Source organism: Schistocerca nitens, chromosome 5, assembly GCF_023898315.1.
Source record: "Schistocerca nitens isolate TAMUIC-IGC-003100 chromosome 5, iqSchNite1.1, whole genome shotgun sequence".
Taxonomy (NCBI): domain Eukaryota; kingdom Metazoa; phylum Arthropoda; class Insecta; order Orthoptera; family Acrididae; genus Schistocerca; species Schistocerca nitens.
This window is the reverse complement of record NC_064618.1, coordinates 493,277,812-493,304,983: the sequence shown is the minus strand read 5'-3', so window position 1 is coordinate 493,304,983 and position 27,172 is coordinate 493,277,812. Positions and strand designations below refer to the sequence as shown.

Sequence of the window (27,172 nt, the reverse complement as noted above, 5' to 3'; positions counted from 1 at the left end):
TGGATGATGGTTATTATTCTTAAAGCACATTTCAACTTCCTCGCACACACTATAATACATAAATAAAATATCGTACCCTGTAAGTTGTGATCAGCGACGGTGGCGTTGGTGGCAACAACTGCATTAATATCAGAACGACCAAGAGCAGTTATCCATGTCGGACTAATTTCCTCTTCATAGCGATGATCCATCTTATAATCAATAGCCCGTTTTTCTACCCATACCAGGCCGTGATAAACTGCAGTTTCCAATCGAGGCAAGATGAAACAATATGCTGCACTCCACACTATGCTGGCGCTGTACGTGCTGCCTCTAAGATCACTGGCCACCGACTGACTTTGTTCGCGCCCGCCAAAGCGCGCCAAACGTTTCCGCTCCCTTTTCCTACGCTTACACAGCTTTTCGTTCCTGACGGAACTACTCCATCTTTTATACTACACATATCTCATACAGCCCTAAGTGAGTGTCAGTAACTATTACATACATAATTACATTATAGCACCTTTTTACATTTAATAATTATAACAAATAGATATTTTTGCAGTATTTAAAAGTAAATATTACACCCTTTTTCTTAATATGTACATTCATTTTAATCTTATCAAAGAGTTTCAGTATCGATTTCGCTTCTAACAAGATGTCTCTACTTCTGCTTTAACAGTTTCAATAAAATATTTACAAATTTTTTTTAAAAATATGAACAATAATGTCACAAGTGCGGGCCATATCGCTGCAGGAGTCCTGGTAATTCTTCGTGTTTCACGGTTTCTGTTAATACATATCAACAAAACAAACATCGCTTTATCGAATGGACATGAAAAATTCCGCTTTAAAAATAGTTTCTTTTTTTAATAACGGGAAAAACGACGCCTTCCGCCGACACTGGAAGAAGGACGTGACGAGCAGTATTCGTTTGAGATGGCTCCAGCTACATATTACGAAAACGAAACTGCAGATATGTGCTGAAACGCCTGACAACTCTTAGGAGAGAGATACTACATATAGCCTCAGCGGAATTTTTTTTATTATGTGTGTATGGTATAGTCATGATTGATAATTTTTCATGAGTTATTCATATTTGGTTCACAGGTATCGAAATCGACTGACGAAAGCCGTGGTCCATCTGAGGCTGACGTATTCTAAAAATGTTTCATTTAAAGATATTATCTTATCGAGTAAAACGAAATTCCAATATTTATACTGTCCATGTGACTTAAGTGTGCTGCAGAAAAGGTATTCAAATTTAGACTGTGTTGAGGTATTTATCATGTTGTCTTATAAGCACCTGATCTGTTGACTTATATGGGGATCGCTTATGGATTTTATGTTTGACGGCACATATGATGTATCTATGCCATATGTACGATCTATGTCCCAGCACCCTTGATAATTTTACACAACAGAAAAAACCGTAACTTGGTTCTACAGTTGATATTGTCTTCCCTTGAGTGTAAACGTTGATTGGATGCTAAACGCTGATCTTCCTTTCCTTTTTTGTTTTTAAACGCTGCCACATTAAACTTATATTATTTATCTGCGGTTTCTTTGTGCACACAACCCTCAAACACATTTTTAATTTTAGTTCATATAACGTACATTTTGAAGGAAAAACTGCGGCATTATCTGTGTTCAGTGTCCATTTCAAAGGAAAGTCACTGCATTGAAAGGGAAGTAAGAGATGACATTGTGATTTTGTAATACTTGTCTATCTCTCAACGTTGCTGGGTCCCAATAAAGTAACGGCTTAGCGTCCCATGGACGAAGCGGTCAGCCTACCGCTGTGGCCGAGCGGTTCTAGGCGCTTCAGTCCGGAACCGCGCTGCTGCTACGGTCGCAGGTTCGAATCCTGCCTCGACATGGATGTGTGTGATGTCGTTAGGTTAATTAGGTTTAAGTAGTTCTAAGTCTAGGGGACTGATGACCTGAGATGTTGAGTCCCATAGTGCTCAGAGCCATTTGAACGATTTTTGAACCAAGCGGTCGTTGGGGGTCGATATAAGTAATTATAGTTCCGCTGAAACAGACATTAAACATACAAACTTTCCAAATGTCCAGATGTTGGAGGTATATGAAGTAGCAGACTTGATGCAGGACTATTTGTATAACTGTATTGGTACGATATATTTCCGAGTTTCATAAAAGAGACCTTTTCATGCTTTATACACACGGGAAAGCAGCATTAAGATGATGTAGTTTTTCTGGACCCGTATTTCGAGTACCTCTTCTTTAAACCATTCGCAGGTAACATATATACAGTACCTTCAGTGGGGTTCGTTTAAATGTTTTACATTCCATGTAGCTGTTACCCAAAAGGAGAATGGTCTGTTGGTGAACATTTCTCAGTGTCGGTGGACGAAAACACAGAACGTGCACTCTACTCGCCGACGCATTTCTGTATTCATTTCTTTGCGTGTCCCACTTTCGCCCCTTTGAACGAGCGACAAAGCGTCTTGACGAATGCAAGTGAATTATTCACGCGGGTAGGGGGGAAGCGCAATCTGTTAATGGCCCATTTCTTTTCGCTTCTGGCAGAAAGCTCTGAACCTTTGTCCTCCTCTTTTTACGCACAGAAACAGAGATCTTTTGCTGGTGCTTTGACATCAGCTTTCGAGAGAAGCACAGCCGTCCCAGGGCTTTAAAACGTCGCGATATAAATGAACGGCAGTTCATTCAGTGTCCCGCTTTTCTCGCGTCGACTGCTTCATCTGGAACAAGCTTTAATACACATAAAAGAGAAAGCGCTCGCTGCGCCGCTTTCCATGATCGTTTTTTTTTCCTATCTTTGTCTCTAAACCAGCGCAGCGGCTGTTAGAGTAATCGAACTCGAATGCCGGAGGAGACACAAAGACGCGGAAAATTTTGGCCCCAGAGGATTCTCTGATAAATGTTTCTTTTTTATTTTCAATCCGCCGGAAAACATCAGTCCGTAGTAATATCTGAATGATTATTAGTTTATGTATAAACACGGTCCGCTAAGATATAACTACGCGTTTACTCTAAATATTCAAGAAAATCAACGTCCATCCCTGTCCGCCATCATTGTACCGTTGCTTTACATTTGATGATGAATAAAAAAATCCTCTCCCCTCACCGACTCACCTAAAGAGTTGTGAAATGTATACCTTTATTGAGCTTTCCCTGGTTACAGTGTAACTATTTGTACAATTTTGAAATGTTCTCTATAACTCCATGAACTGGCTTTAATTATAACGCTCACAGAATTTTCCAAATAATGAATCGAAGTTAACGGGACGGTAATCGGTGTGTTGTTTGTGATCAGCGCCCACATAGTGAATAAACAACTAAACAACGCCAACGGTACCCTTTATGGAAGCCAAATCGTCACAAAACAAATGCAATTAGTGACAGATATGCCGCTAGTTTAAATAGGTTATCTGAAACACCTCAGTTTTGGGGACGAATTAGATTGTAATTAGCTTCTTAAGGTATACGCTATATAGAGGGAGACTGATAGTACTGTTCTGTATTCATTGATACTACCACACAAACTCATACAGAAATACAGAGCAGTATTTATACATTCGGAATGATATGAATGATATAAATGAGGTTAATATCATGCATTAAACTTAACTGTGTTGTTGGTAAATGAAAAGTTGCATTATTTTGCCCAGTAATTAAATTACAATACTCTTGAAAGGAAACGAAATAAGTGAGTTCTGGCGATGCACTACTCAGCTACGTTATTACGTACAATTATCCATGTTGGCAAAAATCATACAAACGTACTTACAAAACGATAACTGGTGAATTTCTTAGTGAGCCACACTTTATTAATAATGAACTACTACCTGTTTTATCAACGTAGAGCAAACATAAACCTTCCGTGGGCAAAAGAAATATGAAAGATTCACTTAGTACGTATTATTACAATGCAGTTCACGTCTTGACATTACATGAATATAAAATTTTTAATGCTTTAGCATAATTTTTGCTGTGGTATTCAAAGAAGGCATAAGCATTTAGGATTGTTATCGATGGGCAGGTTCACCTAAAACAGACTGCACACACAGAGCAACTGAAGTTTCACAACTCATCTTTAATTTACGGTTTGTCTGAAGTTACTTAAGGGTCCACATTAAAGGGTATGAATTTGGCAATTAATTATCTGCAGTTTGCAGACTGTACACTGAAGGCAGCGATGTGCACATGCTATTAACACGCTACTAACGTAAGAACAGCACATCGAGAACAATATTATTCTCATTCACATGGATAACCCAGCGGACTTTGTAGAAAATTATCCATGATTTTACGGGATTATTTGTCGCAATTTCTGCCCCAAACTCTGTGTTTAAGTGCAGTTTGGGAACAGCCTTACCTGAGATGTCTGTATTCCACAAAGCGTGCGAGTCTATAACACTTTGCCTTTATGCCACGAGAGTCATTTGCAATAAACTGTATAAATGTATTTACATTGTAATGTTTTCCACTTTCCTAACAATTCAGTTGCACAAAAACGTGTAAATTATCCATAAAAGTCACTTGCTACAGCATAAACCCTAAACTAGTGTATGATAATACATTCAAAAGTTAGGATTTACCGTGACTGTACCATGTCGGTTTTACTATGTTTACAAAGGGAATTTTCAAAACGAACCAAATTTTGGAAACTTCCTGGCAGATTAAAACTGTGTGCGCACCGGACTCGAACCCAGGACCCTTGTCTTTCGCAAGCAAATGCCCTGAGCTGCCCAAGCATGACACAATCTGCCTCATAGCTTTACTTCCACCAGTACCTCGTCTCACAGGAAGATTCTATTTAGCTCACACTCCGCTGCAGAATGAAAATTCATTCTGGAAAATATCCCCCAGGCTGTAGATGAACCATGTCTCTGCAATATCTTTTCTTCCAGAAGTGCTAGTCCTGCAAGTTTCGCGTGAGAACTTCTGTGAAGTTTGGAAGCTGAGAGACGGGGTACTGGCGGAGGTACAGCGGTGAGTACGGATGGTGAGTTGTGCTTGAATTGCTCAGTTGGTGGAGCACCTGCCCGCAAAAGCCCAAGGTCACGTATTCGGATCCCGGTCCCGCACACAGTTTATCTGCCAGGAAGTTCCGTATCAACGCAAACTCCGCAGCAGAGTGAATATTAATTCTGGAACCGATTTTACGTAAATTGTAATCCATGTAAATGTATCTATGTAAACTGTATCCAATTGTTATTATTATACTGTGCCCTCACATAAGAAACGCTGTTGCCAGCCTGATGGTTTTGGTACCAACTATAGCGGCTGATCTAATGAACTCGTAATGAAGTGAGATGAAAATAAATATCATTCTCTCATAAAGACTGTTATCCAGAAGTAGATGGGCATGAAAGATAGTTACCAGTTCCTAAGGCTTCCATTATTTTTCGCTTTTCTGAAACGAATTTTTAGTATTGTTCGACAGCGTGAAATGCTTGCCTCTTACAGTCAGACGATGTGCGATTTGTAGAGACTGTGAGGAGAGGAGATAGTAGTGTCAAAAGGCTGATACACTGGATGCACCGTCAACTTACATACGTTTATAAGAAATCAGTTGTTTCCAGCTAATTTCCATATACATTCTTCCTACTCCGCAACGAATAAACGAATATTTTAGGATAGTCTTACGCTGGGGGATGTTCGAATAGCGTCAGCTACAGGGTCGTTCATAAGCATCCTTCAAAAACGCTCTTGTAGACAAAAATCTCATGAAAGTGTTGGGACAGTATACATTCTGAACAGAATGGCAGATTAACGTTTTAGAAAGGAGCTTCCTCTTGGATTATAGGATAATTGTGTTGGCATTCTGAGTTCCTTCGTAATGAGCTGCTGGCGTTATCACTTATCAGAAACATAAGAAAAAAGAAATGCAATCACGAATGGAAAAAGCTGTAAGATATACATGCAGATGTTACAGTGTTTTTTTACTTTACAACCAGTTTGTGTCCGCACTGAAACAAAAATATGAAAGCCACTAATAACCGCTATACTTGCCTGTGTTACAGTACTCAGGAACATGTCAATTTTTGTTACGTTCCCGTTCCTCTTTCCGCTTAACTTCTCCTGTTACTACGGGGTATCACTGTTTATGGAAAAGTCACTCCTCATTTTTAAATATCTGTGACCAGCTGATTATCCAGAAATTAATTCATCATTTTTCTCATCTTGAAAGAAAAACATATATATGTGCATTACATGAATTTGACCTCTGCGTATTTCCGTGATTTTCATGCTACTTTTCTACAGCATTATTTGTTGGATCCGTAGCAGTGTTTTCTTTAACTTACACAAGAAACCCTCCTCGCCTTCGCACTGGTAGCACTAAGTAACTGCAAACGCCGTGGTAACACTAAGTATCTGCTACCGGACGACTTGTCTAGCGTCGAGCTAATAAATTATACAGGGTGGGTAATCTAAAACTACACGCAAATATTGCAGAAATGGGATGTGCTATGATGCGCTATTTTCCCAGAATGGTTTGGTAGTCAGGGGCTCATATTGCTGTCCAGTCAATAGATTATAGTAATACTTAGAAAGTGTACTTTTGTGCAAATATAACACTTTCGTAAATGGAACAATGCCTATTGGCAAGTACGATAAATTAGAATGTCAGTGGTGCTTGTTGCAGGATTCTAGAGCGAGTCGTTTACGAGATATCGTATTTTCAAAAATTTCCTCACTTACACTTGCGCAATACCTGTGGTAGCATACACTAAAGAAAAGCCGGCCGCGGTTCTAGGCGCTGCAGTCCGGAACCGCGGGACTGCTACGGTCGCGGGTTCGAATCCTGCCTCGGGCATGGATGTGTGTGATGTCCTTAGGTTAGTTAGGTTTAAGTAGTTCTAAGTTCTAGGGGACTGATGACCTAAGATGTTAAGTCCCATAGTGCTCAGAGCCATTTGAACCATTTGAACACTAAAGAGAAACACAAGTGCATACATTTATTATGTGGATTCTGACCACTAACCAGATAATTGATCATCGCAGCTTGTATTCAAACCGATCACCGGAAACGGCGATACCCGCTTGAGTCTAGTATGGAACGACTGCTGCGCACATACTAGCGTTTCAGCGGAGATGTCCGAGCAGGCTCCAGTAATACGTCGTTGCATATCATCGGGTATAGTTGATATGTCCTTGTAGACAGCGTCTACCAGCTTTCCTCACAGATAAAGATCTTCAGCCGTTAGATCTGGGGAACGGACCGGTTGAGGTATAGGTCCTCTAAGTCCAATCCAACGATTTAGAAACAACTCGTGAAGGCATGATGTAGTACTTCGTGCATAATGGGCTGGGTGGGTAGCCATCATGTTGGTGCCATAGGTTCCTTCTAGTCTGCAGAGGAATGTCTTCTAACATCTGTCGAAGATAGTCTCTTTGGAGGCTGCGATACTTGTGCGCGTTCAGCGTTTCGTCTATAAAAAACGCGCCTATGAGCTGATATTTCCCTACCTCACACCACACGATTACACCCCATGGACGCTGAATCTCCACTTGACGAAGCCAACAAGGATTGTCAACGGACCAATAGTGCATATTTCGGCGGTTTATCTGGTCATGATTGGTATACAAGACGTACGAAATATTTAGAGTATCCGGTCCTAACGCCCATGTACAGAATTTAACACGATTCTCATAATCGTTTCCATGCAGTTCTTGATGGAGAGAGACGTTATTGGGTTAGAACCTATGTCGTTGGAGAATGCGTAGGACACTTGCGTAATTCATGCTACTTCCTCGCGCGATTGTGCGGGAGCTAACGTTCGCAACAACTGCAACAGCAGCAGGAACATTAATTTCTACCTCTTCTGTCGTTACTTGTTTCCTTGTGTTACGTTGTCTAAGTGTCACACCACCACTTTCACGTAACTGATTGAAGAGGCTAATAAATAACTGTCGAGATGGTTGACATCTATTAGGATATCTTGCCGCTTACACCGTACAAGAACGAACTGCGTTCTTCCTACACTCTCCATACACAATGAGCCTTTTCGGCATTGGTAAATCTCATTTCCACTTACGACCTAGTGCTTGGACTGTCACACCCTGACTGACTAGAAAATGGCAGTGCACTCAAGGAACACACAAGAACATCGTAAGCAAACATTACAACATCGCACCTAGCAACTACGAGGTTGAATGGCACATACAAGTGTCGGTGTGGAAACTTTTCCAAATAATGTATCTCGGAAACGACTCGCACTGGAATCCTGTAACAAACACCACTTAGTTATAATCTACCCTGCTTTTAGTCTGTTAATGTCAATAGGTATTGTACCATTTAAAAAAGTGTATGTATGCACAAAAATTATTATTACGATCTGTTGATTGCCTAACAATCCGAGTCCCTGACTAGCAATCCATTCTGTGAAAACCTCACGTCAATAGCTCTTTCCATTTTCGCAATATCTGCAGTGTAAGTTTTTGGTGATTCACCACGTGCACGTAAACCTTCCTCTTAAATGAGTCTATTAATGAAAACTGTATCAAAATGCCTGCATGGGTTCCTGAGATTGGCCTTCATATACAGACAGAAAACGTAGTGGGGGAGGAGGCTTTTAATTCGCTAAAGTTCACTCAATTTGCAGAAAATACGTTTAAATTATAAACGGAAGCCTTCCTCGTGAATCAAACTACATACACTCCTGGAAATGGAAAAAAGAACACATTGACACCGGTGTGTCAGACCCACCATACTTGCTCCGGACACTGCGAGAGCGCTGTACAAGCAATGATCACACGCACGGCACAGCGGACACACCAGGAACCGCGGTGTTGGCCGTCGAATGGCGCTAGCTGCGCAGCATTTGTGCACCGCCGCCGTCAGTGTCAGCCAGTTTGCCGTGGCATACGGAGCTCCATCGCAGTCTTTAACACTGGTAGCATGCCGCGACAGCGTGGACGTGAACCGTATGTGCAGTTGACGGACTTTGAGCGAGGGCGTATAGTGGGCATGCGGGAGGCCGGGTGGACGTACCGCCGAATTGCTCAACACGTGGGGCGTGATTGGCTCTGAGCACTATGGGGCTCAACTGCTGTGGTCATAAGTCCCCTAGAACTTAGAACTACTTAAACCTAACTAACCTAAGGACAGCACACAACACCCAGCCATCACGAGGCAGAGAAAATCCCTGACCCCGCCGGGAATCGAACCCGGGAACCCGGGCGTGGGAAGCGAGAACGCTACCTCACGACCACGAGATGCAGGCACGTGGGGCGTGAGGTCTCCACAGTACATCGATGTTGTCGCCAGTGGTCGGCGGAAGGTGCACGTGCCCGTCGACCTGGGACCGGACCGCAGCGACGCACGGATGCACGCCAAGACCGTAGGATCCTACGCAGTGCCGTAGGGGACCGCACCGCCACTTCCCAGCAAATTAGGGACACTGTTGCTCCTGGGGTATCGGCGAGGACCATTCGCAACCGTCTCCATGAAGCTGGGCTACGGTCCCGCACACCGTTAGGCCGTCTTCCGCTCACGCCCCAACATCGTGCAGCCCGCCTCCAGTGGTGTCGCGACAGGCGTGAATGGGGGGACGAATGGAGACGTGTCGTCTTCAGCGATGAGAGTCGCTTCTGCCTTGGTGCCAATGATGGTCGCATGCGTGTTTGGCGCCGTGCAGGTGAGCGCCACATTCAGGACTGCATACGACCGAGGCACACATGGCCAACACCCGGCATCATGGTGTGGGGAGCGATCTCCTACACTGGCCGTACACCACTGGTGATCGTCGAGGGGACACTGAATAGTGCACGGTACATCCAAACCGTCATCGAACCCATCGTTCTACCATTCCTAGACCGGCAAGGGAACTTGCTGTTCCAACAGGACAATGCACGTCCGCATGTATCCCGTGCCATCCAACGTGCTCTAGAAGGTGTAAGTCAACTACCCTGGCCAGCAAGATTTCCGGATCTGTCCCCCATTGAGCATGTTTGGGACTGGATGAAGCGTCGTCTCACGCGGTCTGCACGTCCAGCACGAACGCTGGTCCAACTGAGGCGCCAGGTGGAAATGGCATGGCAAGCCGTTCCACAGGACTACATCCAGCATCTCTACGATCGTCTCCATGGGGGAATAGCAGCCTGCATTGCTGCGAAAGGTGGATATACACTGTACTAGTGCCGACATTGTGCATGCTCTGTTGCCTGTGTCTATGTGCCTGTGGTTCTGTCAGTGTGATCATGTGATGTATCTGACCCCAGGAATGTGTCAATAAAGTTTCCCCTTCCTGGGACAATGAATTCACGGTGTTCTTATTTCAATTTCCAGGAGTGTATTTGTGAAAACGTTGTCAAAAGTAGTACAGCAATTCCTGAGATTATGCTTCAAATACAGATAGTAAAGCGCTAAGGGGACCTTTAATTTATAGTATGCAGTGATGGAGAGCTTTCAGAAACGACCTACAGCCATAAATTAATGAAAAGTTCCGGTACACATATGGTTTACATACGTCGGAATCAAGCTTTTTACGCATCAGGCTGGTCTCTCAGGTTATTTGCAATTTATTTCCGCTGAATGAATACATGATTTCGAGTAAAAATTTTTTTTTTTTTGCTTTTATCAATTCGTATTAATAATATTCCAAGACTTCCGAGAAAATTTTAATTTGAAGTATGAAGTCGAATAACAAATAAAAAATGTAAGATAGTTTTCGTGTCATAGCTTGTGGTCTCGCGGTAGCGTTCTCGTTTCTCGAGCGTGGGGTCCCGAGTTCGACTCCCGGCGGGGTTTGGGATTTTTATCTACCTCGAGATGATTGGGTGTTGTTGTGTTGTCGTCCTCATCATTATTCATCCCCATTACTGTCGGAGGAAGGCAATGGCAAACCACCTCTGCTAGGACCTTACCTAGTACAGCATTGCGGGTCTCCCGCATCGTCCCCTACGCTCTGTAAAGGTGTATGGGACTTCATCATCACTATTACAAGTTAAAAATTTCGGGTTCTTCCCGTACTTGTGCTGTGAATCCTTTCTTCTTGTCAAATTTCATTATTCTAGGTCAACGGTAAGGGCCTTATAGGTTTTGATGAACGAGTGCGAGTATCAAAATATGTGATTGCACTGACTTAAAAGCTTGCGTTTGCTACACAACCGAGGGACAATAGATCTTTGTTTGTGACGTAAATTTCATCTTGATACGTCTAACAATTCCGGAGAAAAAAGTGGTCTCAACAGACGGAGGGATAGACAGACACGTGAATGGTTGTAGAGTGAAAACAGCCTTCTAGTCTTATTTCACGATTCTACGTCAACGTGAAGTACGCTGTAGGTTTCTAAGAGTGAGTTTGCTGGAATCAAAATACTGTATGTGACATAAACGGCCGTATCTTTTGATTGCATGTGTTTAAAGGCTTCACTTTTATACACTACTGGAAATGGAAAAAAGAACACATTGACACCGGTGTGTCAGACCCACCATACTTGCTCCGGACACTGCGAGAGGGCTGTACAAGCAATGATCACACGCACGGCACAGTGGACACACCAGGAACCGCGGTGTTGGCCGTCGAATGGCGCTAGCTGCGCAGCATTTGTGCACCGCCGCCGTCAGTGTCAGCCAGTTTGCCGTGGCATACGGAGCTCCATCGCAGTCTTTAACACTGGTAGCATGCCGCGACAGCGTGGACGTGAACCGTATGTGCAGCTGACGGACTTTGAGCGAGGGCGTATAGTGGGCATGCGGGAGGCCGGGTGGACGTACCGCCGAATTGCTCAACACGTGGGGCGTGAGGTCTCCACAGTACATCGATGTTGTCGCCAGTGGTCGGCGGAAGGTGCACGTGCCCGTCGACCTGGGACCGGACCGCAGCGACGCACGGATGCACGCCAAGACCGTAGGATCCTACGCAGTGCCGTAGGGGACCGCACCGCCACTTCCCAGCAAATTAGGGACACTGTTGCTCCTGGGGTATCGGCGAGGACCATTCGCAACCGTCTCCATGAAGCTGGGCTACGGTCCCGCACACCGTTAGGCCGTCTTCCGCTCACGCCCCAACATCGTGCAGCCCGCCTCCAGTGGTGTCGCGACAGGCGTGAATGGAGGGACGAATGGAGACGTGTCGTCTTCAGCGATGAGAGTCGCTTCTGCCTTGGTGCCAATGATGGTCGTATGCGTGTTTGGCGCCGTGCAGGTGAGCGCCACAATCAGGACTGCATACGACCGAGGCACACAGGGCCAACACCCGGCATCATGGTGTGGGGAGCGATCTCCTACACTGGCCGTACACCACTGGTGATCGTCGAGGGGACACTGAATAGTGCACGGTACATCCAAACCGTCATCGAACCCATCGTTCTACCATTCCTAGACCGGTAAGGGAACTTGCTGTTCCAACAGGACAATGCACGTCCGCATGTATCCCGTGCCACCCAACGTGCTCTAGAAGGTGTAAGTCAACTACCCTGGCCAGCAAGATCTCCGGATCTGTCCCCCATTGAGCATGTTTGGGACTGGATGAAGCGTCGTCTCACGCGGTCTGCACGTCCAGCACGAACGCTGGTCCAACTGAGGCGCCAGGTGGAAATGGCATGGCAAGCCGTTCCACAGGACTACATCCAGCATCTCTACGATCGTCTCCATGGGAGAATAGCAGCCTGCATTGCTGCGAAAGGTGGATATACACTGTACTAGTGCCGACATTGTGCATGCTCTGTTGCCTGTGTCTATGTGCCTGTGGTTCTGTCAGTGTGATCATGTGATGTATCTGACCCCAGGAATGTGTCAATAAAGTTTCCCCTTCCTGGGACAATGAATTCACGGTGTTCTTATTTCAATTTCCAGGAGTGTATATCGCCAAGGGGCCGTAGACCCTGATATGAAGCATAAATTTCAACTTTATTCGTCTATTCGTTCTTGAGCAAAAGGGTTTTGAACAATCGGACAGACAGATAGAAAGACAGACAGATAGAAAGACAGACAGATGAACAACAAAGTGACTCAGAAACGGATCCGCTTTTACCGATTGAGGTACGAAACCGTAAACAAGACTTGTTTCGGCAGACTGTACAGGAGCGTGACTAGCGGTGGCTGCGGGAACACACACTGTGCGATACGTTTATGTCGACAACTGACTTTGGTTCACTGACGTGAAATGAATGAGGATGAAACCAATGAAGATGCAGCGACGTGTACTGTGATCAGTGAAAACTTTTCAGACTCACTGAACACATTTGTAATATAGTCGTTATATTGCGCGTTCTAATCACTGTAAAGAATTTAACCTAACGGGTATACGTCCTTATGGCCTGATAAGCCACGGTTCGCCGCAAAATTCGTTCTGCTAGTGGTACTACCCACATATATCAGTTGGCCCAACGGAAAGCCGACTGCCCGCGAAAAGCCAAAACTCTTGCTTAAGGTCCCGAATGACACTATTTTTAACTGGCCTCTAAATGTTCTTGTAGTTTTTATTGTCACGTAGAGTAATTTGCAACCAAATCAGTAAATAATAACTGCGAAGAATAACTCTGCTTTTGTGACTCGTCATGATACAACTGTAAAGCTGAATTATGCGATGAAGGAACTTACTGATCTGAACTTGGAATGTTGGACAAAATATTAAGACAACAGGTGAGAATCAATACATTTTTCCCGGTAATTTGGGATATAAACAACATGGAGGCACTATGATATAAGCAATTTCTATATGTATCTTCCCGAGTCAGAAAATATCGTCTGTTAAGTAAGTGAGGTTTCTTTTCCCGTGTGTGCGCAACTTGTTACATTTATTTACATTCAGGGTCGATTGACAGTGCCTGCACCATTCATCAGTCCTCTGCAGGTCATTCTGCAAATCCATACTTTCTGACATTGCTATCTTCTTATAGACAACCGCATCATCTGGGAACAGCTATATGGAGCTTCCGACATTTTCTAACAGAGCATTTATATACGGGGTGTCCCAGAAATGTTGCAACACACTTAGATGGGCTGTAGAGGGTGTCTTATGGAACAAATCGAGGACAGGGACACGTGTCCAGAGACGTTATTCAACGATGCAGTTGAACGTCGAAGTTAAAGGCGCTGGTGCCTGCTGTAGGTCACCCCTTTGGCAAAAAACTTTCCACGCTGATAGATCGAGCCAACGGATAAGAATGAGCTGGCTGCTTCGTAGAAAGGCTCTGTTTATTATGAATTCGATGCCCTGTTGCGTCGGTGGATGACGATTTCGGACACAGGTTTCCTCCACATTTTCTTTTTCTCCTGGAACCCTCAAAAATCTCCAATATTTTTCGATTTGTTCCTCAAGATACCCTTTAGAACTACTCAAAGTTTGTTGCAACATTTTTGGGACGTCCTGTTTGTTATAGACAATAACAATCCCATCACACTTACTTGGCGACTTACCTTCAAATCTGTCGAAATCTTTTCCGTTAAGAGCGACATGTTGAGTTCTATCTGCAAGGAAGTTTTGAATCCACTCACAAATCTGGAACGATAGTCAGTAAGCTCGTATTTGTTTTCAATAAACGTCAGTGCAGGACGTTGTTAAATGCCTTCCTGAAGCCAGGGAACACGCAGCAACCTGAGCGCCATTGTCTATGCTGCTCTGGATTTCATGTACGAAGAGGGTTAGCTGCGTTTCGCAACATGTTTGTTTCCGGAATCCACGTTGATTCCTAAAGGGAGAGTTTCGTGCTCCGAAGACGTCGTATTGCTTTAGCATGAAACATGTTCAATACTTGTACAACGGATTAACGACGTCGATATGGGCTTATAATTATACGCTTCTGTCCGAGGACAGTACACACGTGGATTACTGTCTCTGAAGGTAAGAACCCCTACCACTGCTAATTGTGAGAATGGGAATAAGGGATCATATAAAAATAATCGAAAAATTACTAGTATCAGTGTCTAATCCATAGTCTTCGACGAACTTTTATACTACTAAAAACTTGTCAGTAAGCTGAGTTTGTATTACGCTCTACTAGGTGACTGCTAAATGGGGGCAAAGCGCAGGGAAGCATCCCCGAAAACGGGCAGAAAAGGTTCTATGGACATATGGCCCTAAATGTGTTCGAAGGCAGATACATCCACTTGATGTTGGAGATAAAAGGTCTTTGATACTGACCTGGGTATTTGCACCAAGCAGGTGGGTTGCCACATGGGGTAAGCCAGACGAACAGGCGAGACATTCTGCACAACCACTATCAGTAGCCGTACCATTTTCAAAGCCTACAGGCCTCATTACGTAAGGACTCCGCAGCGACGGTTTTGTAGCTGGTTCGTCGCACAGGCCACCACGGTACTGGGCATTTTCTCATTCATCGCGTTCACAGATGAGGTTGCCATGACAGGTGGTATCGTCCTGCATCTCAACATCTACCTGTGTACTACGGAGAATCCCTATGGTATGGTGGCAGCGAACGTTCTACAACGATTTAGCCTCTAGGTGTGGGCGGCGATTATTGGCTACTGCCTCGTTGAACTAATCATCTATCTTGAAAGCCTCAAAGGGTGGCATATCTCCACCTCCTGCGGGTGACACTGCTACCCCTGGTGGAAGGCGTGTTTACGAAGAATATTGTGGCTGTGCGATGGTGTTCGAGCTCTTGCCCTATTGAGTCTTTTCTTTTCTTTCCTTTGCTTGTGCCTTTTTTCCCGCTGATACGCAGAGTCGGCATGGTTAATCGGATGGGGCAATGTTAGTTAAAGGGGTGGCCGGATGCCCTTCCTGCCGCCACCCCTTACCCCCCCCCCCCCCCCCTGGAAGGAATTAGTGTACCCCAACTCTCTGTGACTAGTGTAATTCATGGAATGGTGAGAAAGTGTTCAGATGTCTGCGAGCTGTGTAACTGAGGCGGCACGTGGGGACCAGCCCAGTATTCACCTAGTGGGATGTGGATAACCGCCTAAAAACCACATTTAGGTTGGCCAGCACACCGGCCCTCGTCGTTCATCCGCCGTGCGAATTCGATCCGGGGCCTACGCGCCTACCCGAGTCCAGGAAGCAGGCTAACCTGGTGGGTAGCTCCTGCCCTATTGAGTGTGGAGCTAAAAAACTAATATACACAGAACATTTTCACTTGCTTGTTCTGTTTGTCAGTCACTGAAACCAACACTATCAAGGATCTTTTATCTCTATCTTCAAGTGGGTACATCTCCCTTGGAATGCACTTCTGGACATATGTCCACATGACATTTTTTGCTCTCATGGATCGTTTTCTGCAGTTTGTCTCCGTTTATAAATATCACCTATTATATCTCTAAAAAAATATAATGTAACTATTTATTTTGAGGAAACACTCTCCTAGGAAATTTGATTGTCCTTTAATTTATCGTGATCTGTTACTGATTTTTAGTGGGGTTAGTTTTTACTTTTAGCTTTCAAAAAATTACAAAAGAGATATAATCAGCAAAATAATGAATTTCGTAGGTTGCCGATTACGTATTATATCTCGTTTTATCGAGCGCCAGGCTCCCTACAAATTACTGTAAATGCAATAGCGTAGTATTACTCAGCTCCAGTTCACTATCACAGAAAATAGACAAGTTTTAATAAAATTATTTCACTGGATTACTTCAATTAATCTCCCTGAATATTTTTACATAATTTCTTCCGCTCCGTCTATCAGACATTGTGCTGTGAAAAAATATTTTTAAATGTACCGCGTAATGGCGGCTAATTGTTAACAATCAGAGATCACTGTTACTCGCTCCGCAGCAGCTGGAAACATGCTAAATAATTTTCATTAAATATTCTTTTCATAAGATAAATGTGGCGTAGGTTCTTGAAATAACACACGGAGATCACTTTATACTAATATATTCTTACTAGGACACAGTTTACACCATTAAATATTTGCAATTACGTTACGACAGAAACAAATGCTAGCGCAGCAAAATAGCTTGCGTAACTTATTCCAGCTAACACCAGAACGAACAGAACAAACAGACTAGACAGACGAATGAACATTGCATTGTGTTTTATACTCTTACAGAGATGATAATACTTCTTTTAATTACTTGCACATTATAATCTCATACACTAAAAATAATGTCTTTTATGCATTTATCGATATATATTGTATATTTTTACAGTTAAATCAATGTTTGCAATTCATTTTGAGTCACATACAGTCATTTTTATTTATGTTTCACCTCGATAATGGTGAATATTGCAAAAGGGACACTACAGGGTCGCCTGGGCTACAAGGAACACACTACTTAATGTTTGGTTCTTGTAGACCACGAGTGTCACTTTTCTTTCTTTCGTTGCTCACTTTCAGTTCACTTTACCGTGTATTAGGTCATGGGTACACATTCATTTTGAGTCTTTTTACATAACATGGCTGGGGATAGTTGCAATATAACAAGCTCTTCCATTTGGACGAGGGCCGTAGGGAAACCCCAGAAAAACCTCGGCAGAGCTGATAGATTTAACCCTTTGTGTTACTTACATAAGTTGGTTCTACATGTTATGGTATTACAAGTATTTACATCAAATATAAAATTTTCTGAAAAAGAAACAAACATATAGTTTTTATATGAAAGTGTTCATAAATTTTTTTTTTTTTTTTATTTTTGTCGGCGAATTTCTCGTCATGTGGTGTGGATGACGCTGTATGTCGCTACCGCGATGCCTCGTGCATATTGCCATGGAGCGTCGGCTGGAAACTGTTGTCTTCTTTCTTGTCCGTAGGCGGCGGTCAGGATGTGGAGTACGGACCGACGTTATTTTGTCTGAGTGGTGCGTCTGCGTTGTTGCGCACCGCTCGTTAAAGTTTTTAGCACGGGAGAGGATGTTGACTCGTGCAAATCATGAAACAAATGCACATATGTTATAGAACGGATTTTGTAAGATGTTATGGCTGTGGGTAAGAATTGATTAGTCAACATTATTGCATCATCGAGGCACAGGCTCAGTGAGTTGGTATTTTCGTGTTCGTTTGCACGTACTGGTGCTGAATGATGCAGGAGATATGATGCTGAAGTAAGCACTGCACATCCCTGTTGTCATCACTTCGTATGGAATATTTATGTTTCACAATTTTTGTTTGACGGCGTTCCATCGTTGTTGCCATTGCAGTAACGTCCTACTACGTGGTCCGTGACGTCATATTAATTGTTGGCGCACAGGAGGTAGCGTCCAAACTAAAAATGTTGTCTGTACTGTTTCGAACACACACTGATCACAGTTTTGTGTTTTCGGTCACTTCACACAGATATGTTTAGTTAATGTTTGTACCTCGCGTTTTTTCAGTTGTACAGCACATAAGTGTTCACTGCCCAAGTTGATCACTAATACAGTTCTCAAAGTTCATACTTCCTCCGCGAATACCAACACACTATTATAGTTCCTGTTAGTATTGCTTACAGCATGACTTTGATACAATTGTATTACATGATTACTGTTTTTTTTTATATCACATAGTGACACAGATGTCTGCTCGTTTACACAATATGTTGCAATGAAATTTCACAGATCAAAAGCACTTTTGTTCTGTTATTGCATACAATTAATTGTTACATCATACATGCAACGGATTCTGGCCTGACTTGCAATACTTTTATATTTGAGCATTAATAAATTTGTCATAGGGTATATTCATTTGGGGATTAGGACCGCTGCGCATGTGCTTGTTCCATAAGCTGTTAGCGTAATCGCGTATCCTATAAAAGGTTTGCAACTGTCAAAAACAGGCTCTAAAGTAGAGCTCTTATTTACTCTCAAATATTGTGGCTAGATGCTTATACTTTCTGTTTTAAGGTCAAAGCACAGCATCACAGATGTCACATGGTATGTGCACAGTCTTTTGCATACACCATTTCTATTCATTTTTCATGTAACAGATTAGAATATTTAGTGCATTCTTTAAATAAACATTTATCGCACAGCATAATAAAATTTATAGTTACTAACTCTAATAACCACTGAAAAACACCTTACACTTACTGATTATGTTTCTAAACAAATTCTATCATTGGACTGATGGTCCTATAGCTTCTTTATACTCATTTTTGAAGGCTGGTGTGTAAATCATTCCTTGACATAAAGACAAAACATCTTACATACTAAGCACAAACAAAACATCAAATTCTTACAACTACACAAAAATATATATTGAAGTCTGTGCAAAACCTACATATTACACAAAAATACGGTAAACCATTCATGTCCTATTGTCAGATACCACAAATTTCTTTAAGTCCTTATAGGGATACAATCCTTTGATCTTCCCGCTCATTACATCAGATATAAGGTAGCTACAACCGTGCGGTATTTGTATAATTTTAAAAGGTCCATTATACAGCATTTGCCATTTCTTGTTCTTCTTTGTTATGAGTGACGACTTAGGATGGTTTCTTATCAAAACTAAGTCGTTTATCTGATATGGGACTGTCCGTTTTATTGACTTGTCATATCGACTCTTTCGTTGACTAGCGCAGCTCGTCTTGTTGCTGACGGCGTCCTTTATTTTATCCTCTTGCCTTTTATCTGTGCGCGGCAATTTTGGTAGCGGCGTGATCCATTCATTTAGTTCTGCAGTACTAAATAATAACTCATTGGGCGTGTATCCGGTAGCTGGATGAGGTAGATTGTTGTGTATATTTTCAAAGACGGGTAATAATTCGGGCCACTTTGTATGTTGCTGATGAGTATATGTTCGGATAAATCTGTTGAGTTCCAGAAAAATTCTCTCTACGGGACTTGCTTCCGGGTGGAAATGTGCAACTAATATATGCTTTATATTTTGGTCACGTAGAAACTCCTTCCACAGTTGACCAGTGAAATATCTAGCATTGTCTGTTAGAACGTTTAGTGGTTTTCCTGTTTTCGGTATGAATTCTTTTGATATGCGTTGTATCATCTGTTTGGCAGGAGTGGTTTTCATTGGAAACAATTTCACATACTTAGTAAAGGTATCGTAAACAGCTAATATATACACTCCTGGAAATGGAAAAAAGAACACATTGACACCGTTGTGTCAGACCCACCATACTTGCTCCGGACACTGCGAGAGGGCTGTACAAGCAATGATCACACGCATGGCACAGCGGACACACCAGGAACCGCGGTGTTGGCCGTCGAATGGCGCTAGCTGCGCAGCATTTGTGCACCGCCGCCGTCAGTGTCAGCCAGTTTGCCGTGGCATACGGAGCTCCATCGCAGTCTTTAACACTGGTAGCATGCCGCGACAGCGTGGACGTGAACCGTATGTGCAGTTGACGGACTTTGAGCGAGGGCGTATAGTGGGCATGCGGGAGGCCGGGTGGACGTACCGCCGAATTGCTCAACACGTGGGGCGTGAGGTCTCCACAGTACATCGATGTTGTCGCCAGTGGTCGGCGGAAGGTGCACGTGCCCGTCGACCTGGGACCGGACCGCAGCGACGCACGGATGCACGCCAAGACCGTAGGATCCTACGCAGTGCCGTAGGGGACCGCACCGCCACTTCCCAGCAAATTAGGGACACTGTTGCTCCTGGGGTATCGGCGAGGACCATTCGCAACCGTCTCCATGAAGCTGGGCTACGGTCCCGCACACCGTTAGGCCGTCTTCCGCTCACGCCCCAACATCGTGCAGCCCGCCTCCAGTGGTGTCGCGACAGGCGTGAATGGAGGGACGAATGGAGACGTGTCGTCTTCAGCGATGAGAGTCGCTTCTGCCTTGGTGCCAATGATGGTCGTATGCGTCTTTGGCGCCGTGCAGGTGAGCGCCACAATCAGGACTGCATACGACCGAGACACACAGGGCCAACACCCGGCATCATGGTGTGGGGAGCGATCTCCTACACTGGCCGTACACCACTGGTGATCGTCGAGGGGACACTGAATAGTGCACGGTACATCCAAACCGTCATCGAACCCATCGTTCTACCATTCCTAGACCGGTAAGGGAACTTGCTGTTCCAACAGGACAATGCACGTCCGCATGTATCCCGTGCCACCCAACGTGCTCTAGAAGGCGTAAGTCAACTACCCTGGCCAGCAAGATCTCCGGATCTGTCCCCCATTGAGCATGTTTGGGACTGGATGAAGCGTCGTCTCACGCGGTCTGCACGTCCAGCACGAACGCTGGTCCAACTGAGGCGCCAGGTGGAAATGGCATGGCAAGCCGTTCCACAGGACTACATCCAGCATCTCTACGATCGTCTCCATGGGAGAATAGCAGCCTGCATTGCTGCGAAAGGTGGATATACACTGTACTAGTGCCGACATTGTGCATGCTCTGTTGCCTGTGTCTATGTGCCTGTGGTTCTGTCAGTGTGATCATGTGATGTATCTGACCCCAGGAATGTGTCAATAAAGTTTCCCCTTCCTGGGACAATGAATTCACGGTGTTCTTATTTCAATTTCCAGGAGTGTATTTCATTCCACCGCGAGCCGTAGGTAATGGTCCTGCGATGTCCATTGACACAATTTGAAGTGGCTGTATCGGAATAATTGGATTCAGTTCTGTTTTGTTGCTTCTTTTGTTGGCTTTAGCTTTCTGACAAACGTCTCACGTTCGTAATATCTTTTGGACCACACGTTTACTATTCGGGATGTAACAATATCTTTGTATTATTACTACACACTTCTGTATTCCTACATGTCCCCATGCGTAATGCGTGTACCAGATAAAATTTTGTATGTATTTGTACGGGATACACACGCACCAGTTTTCTGAGGCAGTGTCATTTCTGTGGTACAATATGTTGTTCTCCACTTTGTACCGCGAATTTTCGCTGTTAGCTTGCTCTAATATTAGTGATCGTTTCACTTTAGTCCAGATATGATCTTCGCTTGTGGCCACTAGAAGGTCATCCACGTAAAGAGTAACTTTTCCTAGCAAGTCTGCGCCTAGCGCTTGGTCCAATGCCGTAATGAATACGCCTGCGCTTACGTTGAGTCCAAAAGGTAACACTTTGAATTGATGACTCCTTCCATTGAAAATGAAGGCGGTGAATTTTCTAGATTCCTTGGTTAGCGGGATTTGCCAGTAACTACTTCGCATATCTATCGATGTGAGATATTTGACTCCATAGAATTTCTGTATTTGTTGTTCTAAATACACCGGTCTCGTCCTAACGGGTACTATAATTTTATTAATGTTCCTGGCGTCTAGGACAAGTCTGATTTTTCCATCTGGCTTGGCTACAACTACCAGCGGACTGCTGTACGGCGAAAGGGATGGTTCTATTATACCCCATTGCAGCATTTTTTGTATTTCTTTGTTAACTGCCTCCCTTTTCGTCCACGGTACTGAATATGATGCTTGGCAGAATATCGCATGGGGAAACACATCTATATTATACATATACCCTTTGATGATTCCAGGTTTTTCAGAGAAAACATCACTGCAGTTATTCAGTAACTGTGCGAGCTGCTTTCGTTGGGATTCAGTTAGATAACATGATTCTTGTGCTTTATTGTTAAGGGTTTCGGTCCAGCGAAGCGTTTCGTTGTGAGCTACGTCCGAATAATATTCTCCCTGGCCCCTTAAATTGTTGCTTAATTGAAATATGGGCATCTCTTCGCTTTTTACTCGTACGCTCGGGTAATCTTTACCGGGTGTACTTACTGTTCGTGTTAAATCCAGTACAATCTGCTTATTTTCATTCAGTAGGGAGATCTTCCCGCTGCAGAAATCAATTTTTGCTTTCTTCTCGCTCAGGAAACCTCCCCCCAGGATGCAAGTTACTCTCAATCCTTGGACTACGAGAAAGATACATTTTACGTTATCTTCCCCTAGGCATAAATCTACCAGCACCTGATACTGAACTTTTTGTGCTTGTGCTCCCATGGCTCCAATGACAGCAGTTTTGTACAGGAAATGTCGGTAAGTTGCGGTTTTGGCTCAAGGTTTTGAATAGATCATAGCTCATAACATTAGTAGTGGCACCTGTATCTGTATATATTTCTACTGGCAATTCATTAATTCTAGCTTTTATGATGGTTTGTACTTCAGTTATTTCTTTTTTGTTACTTTGGTTTGATTCCATAAGTAAATCATGTTGTGTACTGTTTCCATCTTGGTACCTCAGTAATAATATATTATCTTGTGTATTGTTTCTAGGTGTGCCCCCTGTTTTTTCGCCGACCATCAATTGGGAGCTTATTGTGGCCGTTGTTCGTTTGACGGTCTTGAACTATGGTGGTTTCCGTCAGTGGGCATTTCTACTAGTCTTACGCTGCTATTCGAGTCTGTCCATGTTTGTGGTATTGCATTAGTATTCTGCATAGAATTCCTATTGCTACACTGGTACTGGTTACCGTTAGGAGGCGGTGGTGGTGGCATAGAAGTTTTCATCCACTGCACCGAGTAAGTGCGGTTGCTGGCACTACTGCTTTGTTGTGGCCATTGACCTTCATTTCGACGTTTGTTATTGTAACTATTATTACTATAGCCGGGATGTCCTCTATCTTCCCACCTACGTTTTTGATTGTAAGATGGTTGACCGTTTCCGTTTTTCCTGTTTTGTTCTGCGGATTGATCTTCCTTTCCATTTCCGTGGCTTCCAAAATTGGAATTGTTGTTGCCATTTTTAAACTTGCGTGGTGAACCATTACTGTTCTCCCGGCCTTTATTTATCCTATTTTCTTCCTGGGAGAGATCGATTTCGTCGAGCACAGACAAGTACCGTTCCAGGTCATTTTCGGGTACATTTATTAATTTGTCTCGTATATAACCGGGCAATCGTAATTTTAAGATTCTGATCACATCACGGGCTGATATAGGGTCATCCCAATATCTAGTTTTGTTGATATATTTTTCAAAATATTTACGGAGTGTACCCTGTTTGTGATTGTACATTTGCGGGCTGTATATTTCATTCCTCAGGCGTTCTTGAATAGCCTTAGACCAGTATCTGTCTAGAAAAGATTTTTCAAATTGTGCCAGGCTATGGCAATTTTCTATGACTTCATTTGCCCATAAGGCAGCGTCGCCTTGTATATGTGCGATTATGAACTGAATTTTTTGGCGTTCATTCCAGGCACTCGGTAATACATTTCGGAATCCTTTTATGAAGATTACCGTATGCACTGTCTTCTTTTCCGCGTTAAATTCTTGGAATTGTCTGTGTTCATTTGAGGCTGCATTACAGCAATGCTGTGTGTTATTTCGTGCATCCATAGCGGTACTGGCAATTTATATCTCGCTTTGCTTTTTTCACCTGCGAGTGGTAGCGTGTCTACTGTGGGTTGTTTACATACAGCTGCTCCGTTAGTTACTTTTTGCAGAGCAGACTGTATTTTGCTTTCTACACATTCTGTGATCTGGCTTTCTTTTTCAGTGAGCCAGTCATGGAACTCTTTTTCTACTTTCTGGGCTTGATCATTTAAATGCGTTTCTATGGTTTCTTTTTGTGTCATTTCTAAATTGTCCATTCGGTTCGCAAGCTGTTCTGCTTCGTCCCGGATGACTGTGTGTGCCGTCTGAAGCGTTTGCACATCTTGTGATATGTTGCTTACAATGTTCGGCAGTTCGGTTTGGGCTTTCTTTATTTCTGTCATTTCTGAATGTATCTTTTCGAACATTGTACCTATACTTTCTATTAAGACCTTTTCTCTTCTTCGTTTTGTTCCCTTATCTGCTTGACTAGTTGTTGAGACTAGCTGTTCGTTCTTTTTCTCTAATTTCCGTAAAAATTCAGCAAATGGATCCGGTATTGGTGAGTATACCGGTGTGGTAGTTGTTCTAATCATTGGAAAATTATCACTAGCTCCACTAGTAGTACCTATCGGTTTTACTGTTTTCGTCTGCTGGCTACTTCCTGGCATATCACGGGAAACTACATTGTTTACATTTTCTCCCGCTCGATCACTATTAATATTTAGTAAGTCAGTGTCACTATCCATATCGCTCAATAATTGCACATTATTTGTAACATTGGACACATTATCTGGTTGCAAATCTAACACACGTCCAACTTTCCCCATAATGACGATAACTTTCACTGGGCAAACTACAAAAATTGTTTCAAACTACAAATGCGGACTAAGTTCACAAGTCAAACTGCTTATTGTTTCCAAAATCACAAAACATTAATATCTACACCACTGTACACCATGTACCATCTATGATACTATACTTCGATGATACGGGCCTATGTAGCAAGCTTTTATGCATAGTGGTCCTTACCTTGATTTCTTTTTTTCTTTTCTTTTCTTTTTGCTATCTCGTCCTCTCAGAGTCTATACAATTTTCCTTCGCTTTCCTCGTTCAAGTTTATACATGAAATGGAATTTGATAGACATTAGAATACATACAATACATGTTAATAATTACATACATACAAACCCTAAAAAAAATATTTTATCTCTTCGGGCCCCACGTAACAGGGCGCTATTTATTATTTCTCTTAAAAAAATATAATGTAACTATTTATTTTGAGGAAACACTCTCCTAGTAAATTTGTTTGTCCTTTGATTTATCGTGATCTGTTACTGATTTTTAGTGGGGTTAGTTTTTACTTTTAGCTTTCAAAAAATTACAAAAGAGATATAATCAGCAAAATAATGAATTTCGTAGGTTGCCAATTACGTATTATATCTGGTTTTATCGAGCGCCAGGCTCCCTACAAATTACTGTAAATGCAATAGCGTAGTATTACTCAGCTCCAGTTCACTATCACAGAAAATAGACAAGTTTTAATAAAATTATTTCACTGGATTACTTCAATTAATCTCCCTGAATATTTTTACATAATTTCTTCCGCTCCGTCTATCAGACATTGTGCTGTGAAAAAATATTTTTAAATGTACCGCGTAATGGCGGCTAATTGTTAACAATCAGAGATCACTGTTACTCGCTCCGCAGCAGCTGGAAACATGCTAAATAATTTTCATTAAATATTCTTTTCATAAGATAAATGTGGCGTAGGTTCTTGAAATAACACACGGAGATCACTTTATACTAATATATTCTTACTAGGACACAGTTTACACCATTAAATATTTGCAATTACGTGACGACAGAAACAAATGCTAGCGCAGCAAAATAGCTTGCGTAACTCATTCCAGCTAACACCAGAACGATCAGAACAAACAGACTAGACAGAAGAATGAACATTGCATTGTGTTTTATACTCTTACAGAGATGATAATACTTCTTTTAATTACTTGCACATTATAATCTCATTCACTAAAAATAATGTCTTTTATGCATTTATCAATATATATTGTATATTTTTACAGTTAAATCAATGTTTGCAATTCATTTTGAGTCACATACAGTCATTTTTATTTATGTTTCACCTCGATAATGGTGAATGTTGCAAAAGGGACACTACACACCCTGTAGATATATTTCAGTCCTTTTGCCACCTAATGTAGGACTGGACAACGCCACGCACCCACCTAGTAGCGTGTTGAGTCCCCACGGCCGGTGACGGGTGTTGTGGTGTTGCAGGTGCGGCAGTGCGTGCGGGCGCTGCCATGCGGCCACCAGTTCCACTCGCAGTGCCTGGCGCGCTGGCTGCTCGACACGTCCGCCACCTGCCCCATAGACGGCACGCCCGTCAGGCACGACCTGCTGCGGAAGGCGCTCCAGTGAGTATCAGCGGTAGTTCTAAAGAGGCTGCGTTTGCGGCACTAAACGGCTCAGTCAGTGGGTGTTTTTTATCTGGGCGTATCTGGTGCACCCGCTTTGCGCCATAAGGTAAGCCATGATCACAGGTCTTTCCAATAAATACTTATCAATGTGTACACTGCGATACTACACACAGACTTCTGCCCTGAGGTGAGGAAATCTTCCGATCCATCAGCCTCAGCTCTCTGTTTACCAAGACCTTCGAATCCATTTGCTTCCAACCTAAAGCAACGGCTATCCCTTCTTGTCATCCACTGGGGATTCCATCCAAAGTTTTCCTCTGATGACCAGCTTCTGTAGCTTAACCACCATCTGTCTCAACTAATGTAAAATCCTAAAATCTGCCATGTTTCAGTTCCATGGCCTTGAGAAAGCATATGACTGTGTGCGGCATTCTGATCTCGTTTTCTAACTCCTGACGTACGTCCTTCCCCTAAACTATTTCTCTCATATTGAATACTTTCAGTCAACCCCCCCCCCCAACTGTACTTAATAATAAACAACGCGAAATTTAGCATCTTCCATCACACTGTAGGTGTGCCTCAAGCCTGTGTGGTTTCTCAATTCTTGTGTATTATCTAGAGTGGCAATACACCTAAAGCCTCTCATCCTGTCTCCCTTCCCCATTACGCTATCACCGCCTACTTCCAAGCCCTATCACT

General features: G+C 43.1%; 1 long non-coding RNA gene across 1 annotated transcript in view; it reads left to right on the top strand.

Moving 5' to 3' along the window:
• LOC126260911 (uncharacterized) overlaps nt 1–26,461 on the top strand; it is a 118,004-nt gene extending 91,543 nt beyond the window's left edge. Inside the window, exon 3 of the long non-coding RNA XR_007546662.1 lies at nt 26,331–26,461. This is a non-coding gene — a long non-coding RNA (uncharacterized LOC126260911). The remainder of the gene's footprint in view (nt 1–26,330) is intronic.
• Nucleotides 26,462–27,172: the final 711 nt, after the last annotated feature.